Source organism: Phocoena phocoena, chromosome 7 (genome assembly GCF_963924675.1).
Source record: "Phocoena phocoena chromosome 7, mPhoPho1.1, whole genome shotgun sequence".
NCBI lineage: Eukaryota > Metazoa > Chordata > Mammalia > Artiodactyla > Phocoenidae > Phocoena > Phocoena phocoena.
The window spans coordinates 41,685,520-41,700,612 of NC_089225.1; the positions used below are offsets into that span (position 1 = coordinate 41,685,520).

General features: G+C 41.5%; 1 protein-coding gene and 1 non-coding gene across 2 annotated transcripts in view; both read right to left on the minus strand.

Moving 5' to 3' along the window:
• Window positions 1–14,746, minus strand: part of ACVR1 (activin A receptor type 1) — a 75,080-nt gene extending 60,334 nt beyond the window's left edge. The window contains exon 1 of the mRNA XM_065880356.1: window positions 14,586–14,746. The gene's annotated coding sequence lies outside the window, so the exon portion shown is untranslated. The remainder of the gene's footprint in view (window positions 1–14,585) is intronic.
• Window positions 11,185–11,256, minus strand: TRNAN-GUU (transfer RNA asparagine (anticodon GUU)). Its single transcript has one exon. It is a non-coding gene; the product is annotated as a tRNA-Asn (tRNA).
• Window positions 14,747–15,093: the final 347 nt, after the last annotated feature.

Here is a 15,093-nt window from a genome sequence, read left to right on the forward strand (position 1 = left end):
CAGTTAACAAGTTTCAAGCTTCGAAATCAAGAAATCTTTCACTATTTCAAAAAAGAATTCTAAAAGACCATCACCACTGACAGTTTTTCCTGTCACAAAGCCAACAAAAGCCCATGCCCCTGAACACCTTTTAACTGATTATTACTGTGCAAGCAAACTTAAAACAATAATTTAGGCTCCTAAATGGAGAACAGGGGAAAAAAGGAGGTATAAATTCAGTCTTCCAAACTAATCTGCTGTTTATAGACAGATAGCTCAAAATCTGCCAAAAAATCTTTGGGAAAAAAATGTCAGCAGCATCTACTGGTTGCCATTCTGTTCAGTGTCTGGAGTGTCTCTGCTGACCAGTTAATTCGGCTATTAAAAATGGGACTTTCAAAAGGGAAGGGAAAAGACATGTAGGGAGGAGAATGTTCTGGAATAAATGTCCCGATCATATTTTACATATAAAGAACATCAATAGGCTGAAGTCCCAACTTGAAGCCCCAAAGATCTACTTGGAATTTTTAAATACACTAAAAAGGAAACATTGTCTTTACAAGTAATTTTCAACTCCCTTGCACTCAAGTATTTTTGGCTAAGGAGTTTCAGATGTGGGCTGGCCAAAAAGATGAACGGGTAGTGGGAAAAGAGAGTGGCAATAATTCAATAGTTCAGGGATGCTTTACTCCAATAGTTTTTAAATTTTTTGGTCTCAGAATCTCTTTATACTCTTGAAAATTATTGAGGACTCTAAGGAACTTGTCTATGTAAGTTATTTCTACCAATATTTACTCTATTAGAAATTTAAATGGAGAATGTTTTAAATACTGTATTTGTTTTAAAATAACAATAAACATATTGCTCTATTTTTTCTAAATTAAAAAAAGAACTGTATTTTCCCCCACAGAAAGCTCTAATGAGGAAAGTGGCATTACTTTGCATTTTTGCAAATCTCTATAATGTTTGGCTTACTAGAAGGCAACTGGATTCTCATGTATGATTCTGCATTCAATCTGGAATGACATGTTGTATCAGCTGAAGAAAAGAGAATCCAACTTCGTACATGAAGACGTGTATGTGACTGGAAGAAGGAGGACCTTGTGGAACCCCTGAGAAAGTCTCGGAAACTCCAGAGGATCTCAGACCATGCTTTGAGAAGCACTGCCTTACTCTTAAATGATCAGTCCTTCTACCATACCAGGTAACCAGATGGCACCAGATATTTTAGGCTGGGCATTGGCTCGATACCTGACAAAAATGTTACTGCTCCACAGGTTCAGAAATCTCTTTAAACTCTCTAACATCAAGGAAGTCAACAATAAGTCTAGTGGTCAAGGGAGAAGGCATTAGATATCTATTTCATGTAGGAATAATACTTTATGTGCACAACGAAATACTTTCTAAATGAGACATAAAACTGTGATCAGAAGGTACTCCAGCGTCCATCTCCTTTTGGTCCAACCAAATCCTCATGCAATATTCTAAGGCTAAAATCCCTGACTGCAAAAACTCATAGGCTACTGGGGGTTACAGAATATTATCTGAAGGGTTTGGAGTATAAATCTTTGCGCCAGTATATACCACCTCCTTTCTGTTCCTGGATAAGGCCCTCTAGCCCTGGTAACAGATCTTAATATTTCAGACACATGGCAAAGAGCTATGCAGAAAAAGGTTAGGGACCTCGGGTCTTAAATCAGTGCCATCTTTTACAGTGTCTCAGGACTACTCCCTTGGGAGACAGAACAGTCCCATGATACTGTACTCAAAACAGGCAAACCACCAGGGCAAAACCGAGCTGCTTTCCAAATCCTATGGTACTTTTCAAACTCCATTTATAGATCAGACTGACATCCAGTCAGGGAGCTAGCGTTTAGCTCAATTTTTAACACATGTGGGCTTGAGACCAAGTTTGGCACTTCTTTCACTCATCACAATTTTACAGCTGGATAAAGCCACAGATATACTGCAATACATCCCCCCCAAAATCACAAGGCATTTTGATGTCAGTCACAGAATAACCAGGAGTATACTGCACTTCTACATTCAACCTTTAGAACTCATATTAAGCAATCTAGTTGATAATCTACTATAAGAATAAAAGATATTTCTCAAACCTAAAGTTATGAACAGCAAACAACTTGTTATCTGTATGCTGAGGATGAAAGCAAAGCTGTAAGATGAACCCTGAGATTCTTTCCCATCAGAAGATTCTACAAAATGTTCATTTGTCTGGCCTGGTGGCCTAGACTCATTTGGTTTGTCCATTTGTTCAACACATAATCTACTGAGCACCTACTCGTTCAATAGGGACTTTCTTGATGCTCTTCTCAATTCAATTTCCAACACTCTCCAAGTTAGAAAGAATCTTGAAAGATGGATTGTACGTTCACCCATCCCTATTTTGAATGACTTTTTCACCATCCACGTGAAGTCGCTCACTCACCGTCGGTGAGGGCTATCACAACTGTTCCATGACAGGTTTTTCTTTACGTCTCTTTTATATGGCCTATGCTATGCCTTCCATAAGAAAAAACAAATGTTTCTCTTTAATATAAAAGGTAGAGGCAAAGCAGAAAAGAAGTAGAGTGATTCTGCTTCCCCTTGGTCATCTGTCAACAGCACATCATTATTACAGTAACAGCAGTGCCACTTACTAAGCAGCCAGGCGCCGTGCTTAGGGATCCTATGTATTACCTCTTTCAACCTCTCCCCAAAACACTCTAAAAGAAATACTCCTATTAATCCCAGCTTACAGATAAGAAAATGGGTAGCTAGAAGTACCTTGCTCGAGCACACAAAGTCAAACCCAAAGCCATGTGACCAGAGTTCAGGTCCTAATTAACAAACGCTCACAACCTTCATTAAACCAGCCAGCCATAGTTTAGCTTCCTAAACTATGGAACTAACCATAGTCCTCCTTAACATTTTATCCAAGCTTCAACACGTTGTGCGCTTTACCCATCTTGATTTTCCTCTCAGAAAACAATCTTTACTCATGGTTATTTGGGCCACCTTTATCATGTCGTCTTTGCATTTCTCTAACCTCAAATTAATTTCATATACCCTGTAACCTCGGATTATCTCCCCTGCCCCCGAGGGGGGGGGGGGGGAATCTTGATGTGAAAGGAAAGACAAGCCACGTTGCTAGTACACAAGTGGTTGCTACCTCCTCCCTCCCATCCCCAGTTCTCTTGTGACGCATCATAAAATAAAAACAGGCACTAGCGTTAGGTCGGGCACATTTGGGGGGCAAATTAGATCCAGCAAGACAGACTCTAAACATACAATCTTGAGGGAAGGTATACTTACAACCACCACCTCCAAGGGGGACAAAAATCAGCCATTATGTGACAATAGTTATGTCTCTTCTACGGTCAACAAGCAGAGAGCGAACCCAAGGACAGCTTGCTCCAAACTACCTGGGACTTTGGAAAGGGTGGAGAGAGACATGGGCTGTCAGTTATAGCTGCAAAGAAAGGCTAAACCAAAGCATCATACCATATAAGTTAAGTCAGGGTCTTTTCTCCAGTTCACAAATGACCTGTGAAATATTTTTAACACCACACTCTGTCTGAACTGGCAATGTGCAAGTTGCCAGGGCTTGGTTTTATATAGACTTCACTGCTGCGGGAGGGTTTCTGGTGGGGTGTTACTTTCAGAATATTAGCATGTAATTTGATCTTTCAAGATAGATGAATACAAATAGCTTCTTGGACAAGTCCTATAGTACTGAAATCCAGCCCCTGGATCAGTTCATCCTGTAGTTAGAGGAAATAATTACAGATTATTTCAGGAAAGAAAGGGTTTTGACTGAAAGAGTTACACTACAAACATTCCAGCTGTGACAGATGGACCCAAGATATGGTTTGGAAAGGCCAGGAAAAGAATAATATAATCTGGTTTAAAAAAAAAAAAAAAAAAGGCAAGGGTAGGTAAATGAGGCTTAACTGAATGAAAATAAGTAAAAGGATAAGCTACCATGTTAGAACCGAAGAAACCCCAGTAGACTTACTTTAATTGTATACAGGACGAAACTGACTCTGCTACACCCCTACCAAATATAAAGATAATAACTAAGCTAAGCCTCTGAGATTCCAATGTTTTGATCACCCACGGCATGCCTTACTGGTATCTCAAGTCTCGGTTTTATTTTGACGCGCTTGACTACATGGAAACTGTCCCTCGTCTTCCACTTCATTCCCTCTGTATCAAATAGCCACGGCTCTCCGCTTTGTTTCAACTGATAGTACCCATCATCTCCCAGCTGTTTTGTTCTATTCTCTTAGGCAGCTCAGGGCTCCTCTCCCTCCAGTTTACAAACTGGGACTTTCTTTTCTTTTATTTATTTATTTTTTTTACCTACCGGTAGAGAGGACCCTGTTATTCCCCCTACCCTCACCCCCAACTCCACCAGTGAAACTCTTAGATGAGTAACTGTGAAGTCCATCTAAAATCCCACCTCCTCCCGAAGCCCTCAGTTAGATGCCTTCTCGGCCCTCTGCTGCATTTCTCACTGCCTGCAGTTTCCCCTTTAGCCTAGAGTGCAGACCCTTCCTACCCCTCCTGTTACCAGACAAATGGTATCTCAGGCACTGCCATCTGACACAACTGTCCCAATTCTAAGGCTAAGGTGACTAACGCGTAATAATCTTAAGGGGGGGGGTGGGAAATTAAATAAAAAAGACGTCAGCACCAAGGAGGTCTATTCCTCTCTCTCTTTTTAAAACGGGAGGCACTAGAGCAGATTTCTGTGGAGGTGAGAAAAACCACCCTTTATACACCAGCCTGACCAGAGGCCCTTCTCCTCCGTACCCCACACACACTCAAGCCCATTCCTGCCTCAGACCTCCCCACGCTCAGCCCACAGCGCCCTGCCGTCTTCTTCACAGCACTTAACGCTGCGTGACATCCGTCATTTATCTATTAGTTTATTGGTCTTTATTATGTCTCTCCCTCTCCCATCCGTCCTTACTCCACACACCAAAATTTAAGCAGCGTGAGAGTGAGAACTCTGCCTGGATCATGGCTACATCGCCATCCTGGCACATGCGAGGCACTCAATGGAAATTAAAACACATTCATTCTGACATCTTAGTCTACGTTACACTTTGGTTTGGGTGGGGAGAGGAGAGTGAGGTTTAAGGAATGTTTTACAGGCTGGCCAGGAAATGACTGGGGGAGAGGGCTGCTCTTCATTCTCAATGTAATATAGCGGCAACCAGGTACTGGAAATAAATGAAAAGATATCATTTGTAACCTGGATTTCAGTTTTCGAGGGTGTCATCCAAGAGAAGCAGCCAAACCAAAAGACGGCTGGCAGACTCAGGGTATAGCAGACAACTCCCTGGTGGACAGTATCCCATTTGGATAGGACTGCTTGGATCTCTAGTTGCAGACACCAGCTGATCTGCCCAGAGCCATCCCCAGTGACCTCTGAGACAGCTTCTGTAGCTTGAAAATACACCTCCTACGAGTCAGGAATTGACATATCATCTCCCCCCACTCTGCCCCCCACTAGTCTCCTAACAGTTATTGACGCTATTTGGAAAGCCATGCTTCCATGCCTATTAATAACCTTCAGAAAACCCTGAGGAAGTGTCAAGAGAAAAATAGATCTGGCTGATGGAAGCCAAAGACTCAATCAGAGCTTATAATTAGCAATTAATAGATTTGAAGAAAAAGAAGTAACATTTTCTGTATCATATGTTATCTGTTCAGGAAGCTTAAAACAAAATATTTAGCCAATGAATTCAAGGAATGCTGAGTCAAGAACACCAGTCTTTATGGAAAGAAACTCTATTTAAATAAACCAGCTACTAAGTTTATCCCCACATCAACAATTCCAGAGAATTTAGCCTGGCTGATATCATTAAACCTTTATAGTTATTTACATCGTTATAAAGTTTCTTCAGGTGACACCTTAAATAGCAACCAAATCAATCTATTCTAAAATAACTGAACAACTAATTAACATTCATCTTGAAAAAGACTTTTCATAGTGGTCTTTCTCCTCTCCCCTCCCCCAGTTAGAATGTGATTAACGGAATTCTCTCACAACTTAGCTTGAAATATGCTTTTGCCCCTGGAGCAGCTAAAGCAGAATCAGATAATTGTGGTATGACTCAACAAATGCACAGCTGTTCATTTAAATATATCCATCAAAAGTATAAATATGATCATGAGAAAGAAAATGCGCCGTGTACACAGGGTCAGTGTACAAGTGGAACAAGTTAGCATCGAAGTAACCACAACAGAAAACAAGGAGGAGGGGAAATAAGACAGGGAGAGGCTCTGATACCACACAGAAAGAGACCAGAAAACTTTCATAACCAAAAAACCACCCACCCAAACCAAAACGCTCGGACTTCCCTGGTGGCCTGGTAGTTAAGAATCTGCCTGCCAATGCAGGGGACACGGGTTCAAGTCCTGGTCCGGGAAGATCCCACATGCTGCGGAGCAGCTAAGCCCGTGTGCCACAACTACTGAGCCCACGTGCCACAACTACTGAAGCCTGCGTGCCTAGAGCCCATGCTCTGCAACAAGAGAAGCCACTGCAGTGAGAAGCCCGCGCACTGCAACGAAGAGTAGTCCCCGCTCGCCACAACTAGAGAAAGCCCACACGCAGCAACGAAGACCCAACGCAGCCAAAAATATAAATAAATAAGATCAATAAATTTATTTTTTTAAAAAATCAAAATGCTCAATTGACCTAAATTAGAAATTAATGGCATGTTAAAAGTAAAAATAAATGCACTCTACTAAGTGGGGAGAAAGAAACGAAATCTAGGAGACAGAAGATGCTCCCAAGTACACAGAGGTAGAAAGCCTACGGGGCAGAAATGAATCCAACCTATTATAAAGAACAAAGACATGGAGGCAGAGAAAAACAGGAGGAACAGGGTACTCACCTCAGTCCTCTCCCCACAACCTTCGAAGTCAGACATTAGGAAATCCAGAAAATGTAGGGATCCCTCCAACAGTCAGTCCCAAAGCAAATAACTGGAAAGCACCACCCTGTACCAGGCAACCCCTCTTGGAGGTTCTACGCGTATAAGAGTGTCACCTGAACACGAAGAAAAGAAAACCAAAAAAGAGAAAACAGAATGTGAAGAAGAGCAGGAGTGCTGAATAAGAAAACAGGGCCAACGTCAGCCGTAAAAACCCCACTCCTTCCTTCTTCCTCGGGGAGGGGCCCAAAGGCCCAGTCAGAACTTGAGAAGCAGAGGTCCCTATGCAAAGACTTGAGTACCTCTCCTCCTTTAATGTGTAATTCAAAATATTAACAAATAGAAAGAACATCTAATTCATGATGACCATTTTCAAGCTTTCCCCAAACCATCAAAACTCACGTGCTTGGCAAAAAAATAACCTATCAGTCTTCCCTGGTGGCGCAGTGGTTGAGAGTCTGCCTGCCGATGCAGGGGACACGGGTTCGTGCCCCGGTGCGGGAAGATCCCACATGCGGCGGAGGGGCTGGGCCCGTGAGCCATGGCCGCTGAGCCTGCGCGTCCGGAGCCTGTGCTCCGCAACGGGAGAGGCCATAGCAGTGAGAGGCCCGCGTACCGCAAAAAAATAAAAATAAAAATAACCTATCTGGTACTGGGGTGGGGGGTGGGGGTGGGGGCGCCTAACCTCATGCTTGGCCTGACCACTCGGTCATCATCCTGCATAAGGAACCATTCACATTCTCCACATTTACAGGCAAACCTCTCTTACAGTATTATAAGCAACAACTATTTCAGCAACCACCACCTCCCTCGGCCCCAAGTCCTCCCATATCTACCCTCTTCATACCCTCGCAGAAAACTTTCTAGAAAGAGCACTCCACAAAGCTCCTTCCACATCTCCCCTCTCCATCCGGTCCATCACCAAAATGCCTCTGGCTAAGGTTCTAACTCTTTGTAACCTTACCTTATCCTTCAGATTCACAGGGGAGCTTCCTCAGAAGTCAGACTCTGAAGCCTCACCCACCAAGATTTGTATTTGACTGACCTGAGGCCTAGGGATCCCCCAGTCCCCCAGCAATTTGGGTGATGCTGAGAACGCTGAGGGTGGCATCAACTGGTCCATTCCCTAGTTTCTTCCCTAGCTGGGATTCAGAGGCTCCATCTCTCTGCTATCTTTACTTTTATGGGTTGGATCTGCTCAGTTTCCTTGGATGGGAGTTTCCTCTTCTGCCACTCGTATCTTAAACGCTGGTTTCCCCTGAGGCCTCACATCCCAGCCCTCCCTTCTTCTCATTCAAGATGTTACCCAGCTTCAAGGCCACTGAGCCGAACAGAACCACCAGGTTGGGATTCTTTACTCAGTTTTCCACTTCCCTGAATATGCCTTCTTTATCACCTTCTTTCCCTATCGTAGGTCCTTGTCTTTTCACTGTTTATAAAATTAATTTAAAAAAATTTTGCATAACAGGCATTTCAAGTGACATTGAGAAAAAGGATAATAAACCCTATTTTTGACCTCCCAGTTTCAAAAATAAGCCACATCCTACCACTCAGTTCCAAAAATAAGAAATCTTATTTCCTCTATTCTGCCCATTTTCTTCCTGATGTATTTTAATGAGAATCCCAGAACTCACATCATTTCACCCACAAATTCTTTAACAGATAAGGACTTATTCTAAACATAACTATAAAACCAACATCTCACGTAACAAAATTAAAAGTATTCCTCCTCCAAATATCATCTAAAAGCTAATCAGTGTTTAAATTTGCCCCATTTTCAACAACTATAAACATCCCCCACTCCTCCCCCTGAAAATTGCGAGGAGAATGGGGATAAGCACACAAAAAGAGAACTGTTTTTCTCGCCTTTCAGTTATCATCACTAGTGGTGCGGTGTTGGGATTGTGGTGGTGTGGAGAATACTGTGTGTAATGTGTGGAAGACAGCAGATGCCTAACTATGGCCTATTCAAATACTATTGTTCCCTGCTGTTCTGGAGAACCTAAATTTTCTGCGTGGAATAAGGGAGTTAGAGATGTAATTCAGATAAGGTTAAGTAAGAACCATATAAACTGAATTTGAATTGGAAGCAACAGTATGAACTCACTGAGTATTTTATACATACATATTTCCTCTGTCCCCTAAAAAGGCCTAGAAAACGATGACCTACCCAGTAGCACTGAGCATTCCGGATACCCAGACTGTGGGGTTAAACTACCATTTCCCACTAAAAGAAAGAGAACAAGTTGAACTGAACCATGAGGATGCAATCACCAAATCCAGCCAGTTGGAAATTAGAGGTCAAATGGCTGAGTTCTTCACCAGATAAACTGTAAGAAAAGGAAAGGGCTGGAGGGGGAACCTGAGGTTTAGGAGACTTCAAAGACGTAAAAAGGTGTGCAAGACTAAACTACAGTGGCTAGATATGCACAGGCAGGTGATAAGACCATACAGAAAGGCAACGGAGCAATTACTATAGAAGTCAGGAAAGTGGTTACCTCTGGAGAGAGAGAGGGACCATGACAGTCATGGGACATGCCAAGGGGCTCTAGGGAGGCCGCTAATACTCTCTTGACCTGTGTGGTGGTCACAAAAAACATTTACCTTATAAAATTAACTAAGCTATGTATACTTTGTGTGATATCTGTATCTGTGCTTTACTTTATAATAAAAAGGTAAAAAGGAGAAGACTAAAGAGGAATGTGTGTTGTTCAAAAACAGATGCAGACTAACACACACACACACACACACACTCGGAGGAAGTAACAGCATTGCATATCATACATATGTGCAAAAAACCAGGTTTGTGTTACAAATAAGTTTATATATAACCTTCTGAAATGTCAACTGTTTTCTACCTTCAGACAGGAAAATTGTTTTTTCAAGTTACAAGTTTATTAATTTTTCATAGAGAAATAGGCTTCACTTACCTAGTCATTATCAGAAATCAAGTATTAAACTAAAAAAGTAACACAGCATCTTATGATAAGTTGGTCCTTCCTCTCTCCCACTTCAGTTACATAAATTTCATGGGTCAAGGATATCAAAAGACTGGAGAGTCCAGATCAATGTTTCCCAAACACTGGGCAACATTATCACCAAATAAGAAAAATTAACACCATAAAATTGTGAAACCTCCCTCACAAAACTTATCTGGACATTTAACACAATCCCAATAATCATACTAACAGGTTTGCTTCTTAGCAGGGAGGGAGTGGTGACTACATATGATAATTTTAAAGTTCATATATTTTTTTACAAACCACACACACACAAATAAATATGAAAATTCTGTAAAATGAAACTTTAAAGTTCTGTAAAAGGGAACGTAAAATAAATATGAAAATTCGGTAAAATGGAATTACCCCTACAAAAGAAAAAAAAAAGTATTAAGCTCCAAGAGTTTAAGAAAAACAGTGTGATCCTACTACACACACAGGCAAAGAGATCAATTAAACTAAATGGATATCCCAGAAATAGACCACAATGTACATGGGAATTTATAATACAAAAGAAATCAAAAGGGAAAATTTGGGACTATTCAGTAAAATTGGAATGACTAGCCAATGGGACAGAGACTGCTTACTTTCCACTAAAATTCCTTCTTCACTTCTTCTTGGCCACATGCTGACCAGCAGGGACTGCATTCCCCACACTCCCTCACAGCCAGATGTGCCCACAAGACTATGTTCTCACCAATGGAAGCAGGAAGTGACATGTGATCACTTGCCCCGAACCTTCTCCTTCGTCCTTCACATGGAGGGAACCCAGCTATGGTAGCAACCCAGCTATGACCATGCAGATAACTGCAGTGACAATTCCTAGAGCCACAGGACAGAAGGAACCTGACTCTCAACGTGGATACGGGCAGTTCTGCTGACTTGCTTTGCTCACACTGGAACTGTTAAGTGAAGAAAAAAGTCAATTCCTCTGTTCTTTGAACCGTAGCATATTTCAGTCCCTTGGTTACAGCAACTCAGCCTTACCCTAATTAATAGAGCACCCAGAGAAAAATTAAGTTGGATTCATACCTAACATACCAGATGGATCAAAGATTTAAGCCTAAAAAAAGAACCACAAGACACAAGGAAAGATAAGCTTTTACCTCTAAGAATGGAAAAGGTCTTTTAACTGTATTACAAAGTCCTGAAGCCACAAAAAGGCTAAATATATATTTATCTCTATAAATATTATGGGGAGGCGGTGGGAGCCGGTGGGGGCAAGGGGGGTTGCCGCATGGCTTGTGGGATCTCAGTTCCCCGACCAGGGATCGAACCCAGGCCCTGGCAGTAACAGTGCCAAATCCTAACCACTGGACCATCAGGGAATTCCCTCTATAACTAATATTTTTAAATGTCTTTTATCTGCTGTCTCTTCCACTAGGACGTAAGCTCCATGGAGCAAGAACTGGGATCTATTTTCTTCACTATTGTATAACCTACTGCCTAGAATAAGTGCTTAAAGCATAAGAGGCATTCAATAAATATTTGTTGAGTGAACTGGTAAATTTAAGTATACAAAATTTTAAATAATCCACACTGCAAAATAATTATTTTTACATAAATGACCAAGTAAAAGATCACATATCACAAGGAGAGAAAGCGGGGGGGGGGGGGGGGGGGGGGGTGCTAATCTGTTAATGCATAGGAGCTCCTGTGAACTGATAATAAAAAGATCAATAACCCAACAGGAAAATAGACAAAGGACACTAACATAGAGGGAACAGAACAGGAAATACAAAGGGCCTTTAAACTTATGAAAAGATGCTCAATGTCAATCAAAATAAGAAAAAATGCAAATTAAAGCTCCATTAAAACTGTCATTTTTCACCTATAGATTTGGCAGAGAAGAAATTATCAGTTTGACAATTATACTGTGATTGGCAAGGGTATGAGGAAGCAGAGTTTTCATCCATTGCTGGTGGAATCTAAAACTTTGCAAGCTCTATGAACAGAGCAATTTGGCAATATTTCTACCAAAATTAAAATGTGCATATCCTTTGACCCAGCAATTCCACTATTAGAAATGGATCCTATAGATACGTTCACAAACATGTTTAAAATGATATATGTACAAGGTTATTCCCTACAGCCTTGTTCATGATAATAAAACTGGAAATGATCTATATGGTCATCAATATAGTACTGGTTAAATAAATTCCAGCCCATCTCTAAGTGGAATGCTTTTTCACTTGGGTTAAAAAAAAAAAGAAAGAAATTGCAATAATCTTTAGATTATTGCTGGTATATGCCTGAAATCTCTGAAAGAATATATTAAGAAATTGGTAACAATGGTTGTCTCCAGGAAGGGTAACTGGGAGACAGAGGGAGGAGGGAGACTTATTTCTCACTCTTTTTGTACCTTTTAAACCTTATAAACATTGATTATATTATTACCTTCCTAGAAATAAATATTTTATAAAATAATAACTACAAATATTCATATCGGCCCCAGATATCTAAAAACTTGTCTGGCGACTCTCGCTGTCAACCACACTAGGAAGCTATTGAGCTGAACAATTTTAACCCTGTTTCATAATTAAGAATCACAGGGTTAGCAATTAACTAACACCATCATCTCCTCCTCCTCCCTCAAATAAATATATGTGCAAAATAAAGTCAGTCTCTTAATTCCACCCCTGTTATTCATTACTTTCTCTTAGAACTCATTCAACCTCATGCCACCTTAAATGGGCATGAAAATATCTCATAGTGCTCCAAGGATGGTAGCCAGAACTAACAACTATGCTAATACATTAACACAGCCTAGTGCCAAGGATGTTCCTTCCAGGCATCCAGAAGATAAAAACCTGACATAACTGACACCTCGGCAACAGCCCAAAGCTGTGCATCATCTGCCTTGGAAAATAAAAACTCACATCCTCAGTGACTAAGAGTTCAAAGTCAACAGTCACGGCTTTTGTCTTTTCCCTAATGTGAAAGGTCTCCACCCCCCCCCATATCCCCCTTTAAATTGTAGGCTAACCCCATCACTTGAGGACTGATTGTTATTATGTTACAGCCATATAAGGAACACGAAGAAGTCATTACTTATATTGAGATTCTGCTTAAAAGGGAAAATATCCAAAGCATATCAAGTGAAAGGAAAAAGCAAGTTGTAAAACCAAATGTGTAGCCACGTTCCATCAATTTTTAAACATAATTAATACACATAATTTGTGTGTCTATGAAAAGTTTGTATGTGAAAAATTGTGTGTTCCAAATTATTAGCTGTGGGTAAAAGAGAAAATGAAGGGAGAAAATTTTATCTTTAGACTGTTTCGTACTACTTGAAATTAAATAATCAAAAATAAACTTTTACATAAAAGAATAAAATTTTTGAAAATAATAAATTAGACTTTCCTTAAAAAAGAGAGCACTTGGGCTTCCCTGGTGGCACAGTGGATGAGAGTCCGCCTGCCAATGCAGGGAACGTGGGTTCGTGCCCCGGTCCGGGAGGATCCCACATGCTGCGGAGCGGCTGGGCCCGTGAGCCATGGCCGCTGAGCCTGGGCGTCTGGAGCCTGTGCTCCACAACAGGAGAGGCCACAACAGTGAGAGGCTCACGTATCGCAAAAAAAAAAAAAAAAAAAAAAAAAAAAAAAGCACTTGACAGCTACTAGAGACCTTCCCCCAAAGTTCTGAACCTAAAGAAGCTACAGAGACCTCATGCTTCTATGTACAAGTTTCAAACCATATCCAGGCAATCCCGACTTTTAACTCAGAGACACTCCCACATACATTTAGCACTTCAGGCCTCCCCTCATAGAAACATCTTACAGACTATTCTAAAGTTGGTATTTGTGTTACCCCCGTAGCTTAACACAACCTTAATAGCATTTCATCCTGAGAGCAAGACTTCTTTACAGAGATTTCAAAGTACTCCAAGGAAGCATATTATGAAAATGTAGTTCTGGGAAAGGTAAAAGTATGGAGGCAATAAAAAGATCAGTGGTTGCCAAGGAGTGGGTACGGGGCAGGGATTAATAGAGCACAGGATTTTTAGGGCAGTAAAGCTTTTCTGTAGGGTACTATAAAGGGGGATCCATATTACTATACATTTGTCCAAACCCACAGAATGCACAAGAGCAGATCCTAATGTAAATCATGGGCTCTGGGTGATAATGATGTGTTAGTGCGGATCAACTACTACAATAAATGGACCACTCTGCTGGGGAGACAGAGTCTGGGGGAGGCCGGGTGTGTGGGGAACAGGGGCGCCTATGAGAACTCTCTGTATTTTCTGCTCAGGTTTGCTGTGAACCCAAAACTGCTCTAAAACGTAGCCTATTTAGAAGGGAAAAAAAAATTTTAAAAGCGGTCCTAGAAGGTGAAAAGAATGGCAGAAGCATTTTATACGTAGGGAAATGTTGGTGGTATTTGAACAACTTGGCCAGAGTTCAAAGATAACTGAGCAACTCCACCAAAAAGAGCCTACATTCAAGGTAATGCAAAAATAAAGAACCATTGGGTTTGGTCCTATCTCTCTTATGTTGGATTCATACAAAACAACGAAATGATCATCGTGACTAAGAACTGACCGTGTCAATTTGATCTCTGCCAAGGAACATTAAAAGAGGTGATTTGTTGAAATGTCTCTGCTGCTGGCCCCGGCAAGGCCACTGAGAGCTCCTAGGTAAAAAGCTGGCTTGGCTACCTTAGAGCCGGCTCCGGGGCATCTCCTCCCGCAGTCCTTCCAGCAGTGGCTCTTCCCCAGAGCTCCGCTCACTTGCTCCTGGAGGGAGAGGCGCTCCCAGAGTCTCCTGGAATAATGAGAATTCTCCAGTAGCTCTCGCGCTGGCAATGTGACGCTCACAAGCGGCTCGGGGCTGCGGAGGGGAAGAAGAAAGAAAGCCAGCTAAGCAGAAGAAAAGTCTGTAGTTGTGAACGTGCAGGCTAAAGGAAGTGCACACTTGACAAGCCTTTCAATTGAGGCCACAAAACCAAGGCCGATTTACAATTGCAGCAAGGATGGAAAGGGTTGGAAAACAGACACGCGCGGTCAGTTGAGGTCACAGGTCCGTACCGATCTTAAATATTTTTCTAAATGACACAAAACCCAGTGGAATCTGCAGTTGGTAAACTTCAAAATCAAGCTCCTTTAAAGTCCATATACCACGTACTCTAGCCATTACAAAAACAAAGGCTTTGCATGTATCAACTAT